Raw genomic sequence first — 9,868 nt, 5'->3', positions numbered from 1 at the left:
AGGGAAGTTATCCCTAGGAGTATCTTTGTAACAACAAATGTGATTAAGACTTCTAAGAAGTCTAAGAAAGTCACTAAGAAGGTCACAAGGGAAGTTATCCCTAGAGTTGGCTTAGAGGGATTGACCGAGACTTCTAAGAAGCCTAGAAAGGTCATTAGGAAGGTATCAAGGGAAGTTATCCCTAGTGAATACCTAGAACATCCAAGGAGCACCAATAGGTGTTGGGTTCCTAGGAGCATCTTCTCTACCCTTTAGATGGGTTAGAGAGTGTCAACTCAAATTGGAAGGGTAGTTAACCCAATCTTGATGAAGTTGACACTCAGAGTATTTTCAAGGTTATTGTTAACCTTTGAAAATGAAATGGATTATTGTTTACTCTTTGAAAGAGTAAAATGTGCAATAATTTGAGGAAATGGATTTAATTTTCATTGGCACAAAAAGGAAAAGAACAAAATAAATGTCAAGTTGGGTTTTGACATTTTCTTGAAGAAAACGGGGGCAATCTAGATAAATTTTAGGTTTAGCTAAGGATTAAAGATACTTAGATAGATAATCTAGGTATATTTTATCTATGCTAAAACTTGCCATGATTGTTTGTCCTATGAAAAATATAAAAATATCATGTCATGTCATACATACATTATATAGTTATAGCATATTTTCTTTTAAAAATTATTCATTTTCATGTGTGCCATATATCATCATGCATTTTTAGTTTCCTTGCAATTAAGGACAAATGAAATTTACTAACAAGTGACATCCTAGGTGGATGTTCAAAATTTCTAAAATGCCTAGATAGATATACATGATCCCTAGTTTAGGAAAAACCCAAACTTTACATCTCACAAAGAACCATAAGGTGATTTGTATGTGTTTTAGTACACATTAGATACAAGTGAGGTGTTAGGATGATGAACAAAACTTAAGATGTTGATTTAGTGCATTCTTTTTGAGTCTTGAGTTCATCAAAACACATAGTTATGTGTACTCTAATCATTGAGAAAGCTAATATACAAGTCATGTGCATTGAGCCCAAAGAACATGGTTGGAAATTGGCTTTAAAAAATATTTTAAATATACTTTGGTAAACCTTGGTGAAGACTATCTTTTGATAGTAATCATCATTGAAAAGTTAGACACAAACTTGGAAGAAGTATTGAAGTTTTTACAAGTTTTCAATTTTGTATCAATCTTTGAAAATAAGATGTATTTTCTTAGAACACTATTTTTCCATGATTGTATATATCCTAAATAGCGTCTACAAGAGTTTTCATGATTTTTAAAATTTTATAGAATTTTTAGGGCATTTTTGAAATTTGGCTGAACTTGAATTTCAAAATTTCAGAAACCCAATCGATCAATCGATCGATTGGGAAGCCTCAATCGATTAGCTGATCGATTGAGTTGCGTTTCTTCATGAGCAGAGCCTTGCTAGATCGATCAGCCGATTGATTCAACCTGCCTAGATCACGGAATCGATCAAGTGATCAATTGAAATAGTTTCAATCGATTGAGTCCCAACTTCAATCAATTGAGAAGGTCATTTTTGACTGTAAATGTCTGATTTCAGCACTTTAAGTCATTTTTAGTTTAGGTAAGGAATACTTTTGTACACATTTAGGGGGAGTTTTCATGCTGAAAGCAAGAATGGATTGGTTTGGGAAGACTAAGTTGAAGTTTAGGTTGAGGTTTGGTTTCAATATTGAAGTTTGAACCTCAAAACTTCAAATTTTGGGTTTCCAAAGGTTTAGGGATTCCAAGTTATTGTTGGTGCAATGACAAAAGTTTTGAGCATGTTTTTAGGGGGAGCTACTCTTTAAAGACATGGAAATTATGTTTTGAAACAATGGAAGGTGGTATATCCTTCTTTTGGACAAATGCTCAAGGTCGAGCATTAGGAAATAATGGAGAGTGGATATCTTCATTGTTTAGTTGTGTATGCTCAAGGGCGAGCATTGGATACAATGAAGGGTATGAGACCTTCATTGTGTTTGTGAAGAGGTTAATGCTCACGGATGAGCATTGAATACAATGAAGAGTATGGGGCTTTCATTGTGGTGTTGTGAATAACATGTGCGGTTATGAACAACGTTGGGTAACTCTTCAGGGGAAGAGTTTTTGATGTGTGCCAATAGGGGAAGAATGTAGGATTTAAGTTAGGTCTTTGCTCCTCTAGGAAAGTTAGGGGGAGAATGTAGGGTCTGTACTACGTCTTCATTACCTTAACAGAGAGTTTTCCCTTTAGAAAAGGGAGAGAATGAAGGAAACCCTCATTCATGCTTTGTCATGAGAAAGAAGTTGAGGCTATGGATTAGCCTGACTTAAAGGTATTGTCAAATATCAAAAAGGGGGAGATTGTTGGTGCAATATCCCCTGGATCAAGGTTGACTAGGTTAACTAGGCTTGAGTTGGCTAAAGCCTGAGTCTTGATGTTTGAGTTTCGATGTTTGACAATACATGGAGATTGCAGATGCAATCATCCATTTGGAGAGATTGTTGATACAATTCTCCTCTGGTCAAGGTTGACCAGTTAGATGTAAAGAAGAGTCAAGTAGGTCAAAGAATTGACCGGATACTTGACTAGAAAAGTCCTAATTGAAGGTTAGGTAGTTGAAAGTCCTGGTGAGTAAAGCCAGACAGTTGGAAAATCTTGGTGATTGAAGTCAGGTGAAAGACTTAGTGAGTGAAGCTAGGCAATTGGAAAATACTAGTGAGTGAAGATAGGTAAAAGTCCTGGTGAGTGAAGCCAGGCAGGTGAAAGTCCCGGTGAGTGAAGTCAGGCAATGGGAAGTCCTGGTGAGTATGAGCCAAGTAGAGGAAAATCCTGGTGAGTGAAGCCAGGTGAAAATCCTAGTGAGTGAAGCTAGGTGAAAGTCCTAGTGAGTGAAGCAAGATAGTGGAAATCCAGGTGGATCAAGATTGACCGGACACCTGGTGTTGGGAAGTCCGAGTAGGTCAAAGGATTGACCGGATACTTGGCACAAGGAAATCTAAATGGGTCAAAGGTGACCGGGCATCTGGTTGAAGTTCAAGTGGGTCATAGAGGACCGAACACTTGGCGCGAGACGGTAAGTCCAAGTGATTCAAGGTTTACTAGACACTTGGCATGAGGATATAAGTCCAAGTGGGTCACAGGGATTGATCAGACATTTGGTGAAGGAGTCCTAGCAGGGGGAGGATGTCGGTCTATCGTTTGTGATTAGCAGTCCTCGGAATGGTTGTTGAGCGTAGCAGCTTCGCAGCACAGCAGAAGGATGAAGTAGCAACACTTGGAAGCCCAAAGGATCGTGTGGAAGCTCGTATAGAAGTTATTGTTGAAGCTTAGATTGAGAAGCCCTTATAAGGGCTATGGAAGGCTCCTTCAAAGGCCTTGAAGGTGCCTCCAACCCGGCAAATTTGATCCTAAACAACCTGACCCTTATCTGCTACAAAGTCTAAACTTTATCCTATGGAAGGCGCCTTCCATGCACTGAAGGCACCTTTTATGAACAGTGCCAAGGCGCCTTCAGTGCTTGAAGGCGCCTTCCATGAAGGCACCTTCTATCCTTGAAAGGCACCTCGGGTACTGTTCACCCAAGGTTTTTTGTGCTCTTCTTGACCTGCAAAGCGTGTTAGTATAATAAACAAGATAATGACCTACAAGATAAATGTTAGCACAATAATACTGAATAGTAATTAGACCCTGCCTCCCCTAACACCAGGATCTAGTCGAGGTCTTAGTTTAGGGATATGAAATGGACCTAAACTGGACCGACGTTTACTGTCCCTCAACTAGGACGTATCTTCACCGAGTCACTCTCCTCCAGTAACTTACCTTTACTTACTAACTTGTAGTCAGTTGACTAGCCTCTTGAACCACCAGGTCTTCATGCCAACTGTCCAATCCGTAGACCCAACTAGATTTCTGTCGATTGTCAGGTCCCGTGGATCCAACTGAACTTTCTGTCAAATCTTGAGTTGGCCCGTTGACCCATCTGGTTTTCACACCAGCTATCTAGTTCCACAGATCTAGCTGGATTTCTGCTTGGTATCAGGGACCATCCATTCCTACACACTTGGTAAAGTAATCAGATCACAAACACACCTAACTTAACTCACTTTTTATTCATCAAAACCTGAGTTAGACTATTAGTGCAAACTGTGCTAACACTGACTTCATGGCAAACGACAATGCAAAATTCCATCTACTAAGTATTTTACCACTACAAGAAGTAAACCAAATCGGAGCCTACGAGTTAGCCAAAGAGCTCTAGGAGAAATACCTAGAACTGTACAAAGGGACCTCAGAGGTGAAACTCATAAGATGGGACCTTCTTCGAAATCAAATCGGCAACCTCTGAATGGAAGAAGGCAAAATAGTCGCACATCTACACTCAAGGATCAAAGAATTGGTTATCAGACTCACGAATCTCAAAGAAAAGATAACAAATTGAGATTTGTTAAGGTATGCTTTAAATTTACTTCTAAAAACACCCGAGTGTATATTGATAGTCGACTCGTTCTTCATCTCTATGGACCTCGAGGTTAGTATCTTAGAAAATTTATTTTCTACTTTTGAACTTCATGAATCAATATATGCAGGCCTAAAGAATAAATAAGAAAAGACAACCCAAAATGTAGCACTGAAAGCCAACAAAAAAGGTGAACCAAATTCAAACACATTGTTTGACAAAGACGAGGCTACATTTATGGTAAGAAAATTTGGTAAATTTCTTAAAACTAACAAATTTGACAATTTGGAAGCTAAGAAATATTCACGAAGCAAACGAAAGATGAAATGTTATAACTACCAAGAAAAAGGGCATATAAAGGACCACGACCCAAAACTGAAGGATAGGGGAAGGAATAAAAGACCAACCTGGATGAAGCACAAAAATCTAAAGGTGATGTGGGATGAAACGTCATCATCAGAACCAGAAATCATAACCTATGCCGGACTTGCACTAATGGCAAGTCACCAAGAAGATGAAGAAGCAGCAAGGGGAATCCATTTCAGAAGGAAGCAGCAATACAGGGGGAGCATTAGATAACAAGATCAATAAGGTAAGTCAGGTACGATCTCTACCTCTTGATAAATTATATAAGTTTATACAAATGCTTTCAAAAAATTCTTGTAAGTTAGAAATTGAAAATGATAAATTTAAAAAAGGAAAATGTAGAATTAAAAATAACTTTAGCAAAATCTTGTTGATTAGAAGATTTCGACAAGTTAAAAATAAAATTAAAAATAAAAAAATTGAGGGAACAAATAGAAAAACTTAAAAATAATCAATTTCAAAATACTAGGAACTATCAAGGGCTAAATTGATATTTCAAATATCACAAGAGCTAAATTAGAAAAATAATAAGAAAATTTAGTCTTACAAAGTACTGATTAATCTAGTATATAGAAATTTATATTGGGTTTCAAAATCATATTTATATTAAATTTTCATGCATATGATAATTTTAATTTCCCTTAATGGTTTATTTGCATGCTCAAAATTGTCTAACTCCATCAAATAAATTTTTTTCATTACTTTTATTCAAAATTAATTAAATCTTAATTTATTCATGAAAAATAATTTTATTACTTATTTGTAGAAAAACATTTAAAATATTTTGACTTATATATTAATTTTTATGAATTTTTCAACAAAAATAGTATATTTAAAATTAAAATTATTTTGTAGAGTTATTATTGAATATTTTATTTTTTGTAATAAAATATCATGTTCTCTATGAAAGCAAAAATTTCTAAAATTTTTTGACCATCATTTAAGTTTCTATGAATATTTTGTTAAAATGCTAATTTTAATATTAAAAATTCTTGAACATTCAATTTTTGAAAATTTATTTTTTTAACATATACACATCTTATTTTACATACTCAAAAAACTTTTCAAGAATTTTATAGCTTATAATCTATTTAATAAGTATTTTTCTCTGTAAATACATGTCTCTTTATAAATTAATTTATTACTACTCATATTAATTTTGTTTATTTTTGAAAAATTTATCACATTTTTAGATAATTATCTTTAACCATGACAAAAAAATTCAGAATTTTTCAAAAATAAAAAATAATTTTAAAATAATTTTTTCAAAAACTAGTTTTTAATTCATAAAAATTTAGATTTTTGAAAAATAAATTCTCAGAATTTTTCTACATATTAATCACTATTTGTGTAACCCTTAAGATTTTTATCCCTATTTTTAATGTAATCAAAGAGGGAAAATAATAGATTAAGTTTAGGGGAAGTATATTTTTTTTACATATTAATTATTTTAATATTGTATATTTATCAATTACATTGTATGTTTATTAATTGTAATTATTTTACTATTATTTTATTTTTATTTTTAACCTTAACTTAACTTGAGTTGATCATATCAAAAAGGGAGAGATTGTAAGTACCCTGTGTTGGTTTTGATGTGATCAACCAAGTTAAGTTAGACTTTGCGTTATTTGATGCCTTCCATTTGAGTGTGCAGGGACTTAGAAATGCAAGAAGTCAAGAGGAAGACATGACAGACGAGAAAGATGACATGAGAATCGTGTCAATGGGTTTGGTGCATCTGAGGACAAGAAGCTGCGAAAGAGTATACCGGTGGAGCGAGAACGCACGCGACACTTCCGAGGGAAGAGAAGTTGGAACAAAAGCCTGCTCGAGGAGAAGGCCGGAGTTGGGTTCGGGTGAGCTCAACTTTGGAAGGCCGAAACATCACCTAAGCGACTGGAGTAGAAGGTCGGACAAAGAGTCAACTTTAAAGTTGACACTTGTTTGAGTGCCTAGATCAAGTTCATGCGCCTGAAGTCCAAGTGCCCGAAGCTAGTCTGAGCGTCCTGACTAGTTTTGGTGCTGAAGAGGCGCCCGTTGCTGTGGATCATCGTCGAGGCCATGTTAGCAGAGGTCCAAGCGCCTAGAGAAGGTCAAGGTGCCTGAGAGTCGATAAATTTTTAGCACTTCACTGTTGCATAGCCGTTACGTGTGTAAGTACCCCATGGCGGTTTTGATGTGATCAACCAACTCAAGTTAGGACCCGTGTATGTTTGATGTCTTGTGTATAAGTGTGTAGGAACTTAGGAGTACAAGAAATCGAACGAAAGATTCAACTAGCGAAAAGGATGACACGGGAGAGAGTCAACGGGCTCGGTGCATCCGAGGGACGAGGTGCTGCGAAAGAGTACACTAACAGACAAGAAGGAAGTGTGCAGTATTTCCAAGGGACAAGAAGCTAGAGCGAAAGATTGCTCGAGAAGAAGGCCGGAAGATGAGTTCGGGTGAGCCCAATTTTGGATGGTCGAAATCACCCAAGCGAACAAAGCGTGAACGAAGGAGAAACTAGACAGTCAACTTAGTGTTAACTATTCGGGTGCTCGACCCAAGGGTGACTCCTCAACACGATGTTGAGCGAAGGCATGCCAGTCGCGTTCGGGCGCTCAGACTAGGATAACCTTATCCTTTGTAAACCGTTGTTGGTGTGGATAAATTTTTATCCACGTTCAGGCGCCCGGACCCCATCTAGGCACTCGAAGCTACCACATCGGAAAATAGTTAGATTCGACCAACAAGTTATAAATAGAGTCCTGATTTCAGTAATTTAGAACAATACTTGTAAACGAGTTCTGTACTTCAATTTCTAGTTCTGTTCTATACTTTTCTAAGCTTCCAACATTGTAAGAGACTACTCTGCCTTTGGAAGAAGGAGATTTTAGTGGGCTACATTTGTCTTGGATTAGCAATCCTTTAATTGCAAACCAAGTAAATATTCTTGCATCTTTCTTTATTTTATACATTTACTTTCTATTTCTTAACAAGTGTTTTCTTAGCAATCCTTTATTTTAGCAGTCCAAAGATCGAGAAAGGATATTCTTGTAATTTCAAACAATTTACCCCCCTCTTGTCGGCCGACTAGGGACCTATAGCGTGGAGATAGAATTTACCTTGCTCAGGGCACCCAGAGAGGGTCCAGATGCCCAGAATAGCCCACATCAACAAACAGTAACTTCAACCAGTGAGCCTATAAAAGGAGCCTTAGTGCTCTTTGTTTGAACAACACTTTCTGTATTCGAGTTATTTTACCCTGTTCTTAAAAATTTATGCTATCAACGTCCTATACGAGGCTTCTCTACCTCCAACTTGTGTCAAAGAAGGAGTCGAGTAGTTGAGATTCATTTACCTTGGATTAACAACCTCTTTGGTTGTAAACCAAGTAAATCATTTGTGTCTCATACTTATTTTATGCATTGTAGTTTTCTTTTAAAGTATTTGTTTTAATCAAAGTCGTAAGTTTCGAGAAGAATATACTTGTCTTTTTAGGGCAATTCATCCCCCTCTTGCTGGCTATATGGGATCTACACCTTGATCTAATTCTTGGAAAACAAAGGGTCGTATATAATCAATCTAGACTTGGGTATAAGTCTAAACAATGATTCAAATCGTACTTATCTTTAGTAAATCAATCAAATAAAAACCTAGTCTAAGCATGGCCTCCTAAGTCTAACCTGATTAATCAAGTTGGAATCAATTAATATTGGATCCCCAAGGATCAAATCCACTATCTTGAAAGAGCTTATCGAGGCTACGATCCATGGGGAGCCAATAAAAAAACTATTTTTGTTATTAAATAGAATTGAGTGATGCTTGATTTACTACTTTCTTTATTTATACTTAGATTATGATAGATAAGGACTCAAACTTAATTAACACTTGACTAGTTAGACCAAGGGAAATTAAATATTCAATTTCTTTAAAAGACTTTGTTTAGAAGTGGTTGTTGTTCCAATATCCAAGAAGACCTAGTGTCTCACAACAACCTGTAAACTAATTATTGAAATAGATGTTTAATTGACTAACTGTTAAGCTTTAGTCTAATTCAAATGTAAATCAATTCTTAGATTTTAATCTAAATTGAAGATAAAATTAGTCATCTCACAAAACTTATAAGGTTCCCTAATTAACAATATAAAAAAAGGATGAGATGGATTTAGGTTTAAAATTAGTTAATTAAAACTTAAACGTAATCAAACTTAATTTTTAAATCAAATCAAACCTAATTAAAATTTAAATCCAATTAAACCAAATTTAATCAAATTATACCTAAATAAATCTAATTAAACCAAAATTTACTTAATCAAACCTTAATTAAACCAAATCAAAAACAAAATTATTTTCAAAACTTAATTAATTTCAAAATCTTTTATTTTCAAACCTTAATTATTTTTAAAACTTAATTATTTTCAAAGCGTAATTAAAATTTTTAAAATTCAAACTTAAATATTTTTTAAAAATTTAAAATTAAATATTTTAAAACTGAAAATTAAATATTCTAAAATTTAAACTTAAATATTTTGAAATTAAAACTTAAGTATTTTTTTGAAATTCAAACTTAAATATTTTGAAACTCAAACTTAAATATATTTTTTTTGAAATTCAAATTTAAATATTTTGAAACTCAAACTTAAATATTTTTAAATTCAAACTTTAAAATGTTTCCCTCAAACTTAAATATTTTTCATTAAACTTAAATATTTTTCAAATTTAGAGATAATCTTCTCAAACTTAAAATCAACTTCAAAATTAACTTAACTTCATCTTACACAAACTCATTACCTTAACATGTTTGATAACATAGAATGGGTGAGATGGGAAATTATGAAACTAAATGATATATCATTAGACTTGTTTTTGCATGCTTGGACTCTAGGGTCAATGTCATTAATCAAGGCATTAATGAAGACATTAATTAAATTATTTAAGCTCATTGTCCCTACAACCTAAACAAATTACTTATTTTTTTTTAAGGAGAGAAATAGGGGGTTAAAAATTAAATATTTTCAAATATTAAGTATTTTCAAGAGTTATGTTTTTTTAAAAAAAAAAAT

The sequence above is a fragment of the Zingiber officinale genome, chromosome 6B, assembly GCF_018446385.1.
Source record: "Zingiber officinale cultivar Zhangliang chromosome 6B, Zo_v1.1, whole genome shotgun sequence".
NCBI classification, from domain to species: Eukaryota; Viridiplantae; Streptophyta; class Magnoliopsida; order Zingiberales; family Zingiberaceae; genus Zingiber; species Zingiber officinale.
Note: the sequence above shows the minus strand (reverse complement) of the source record.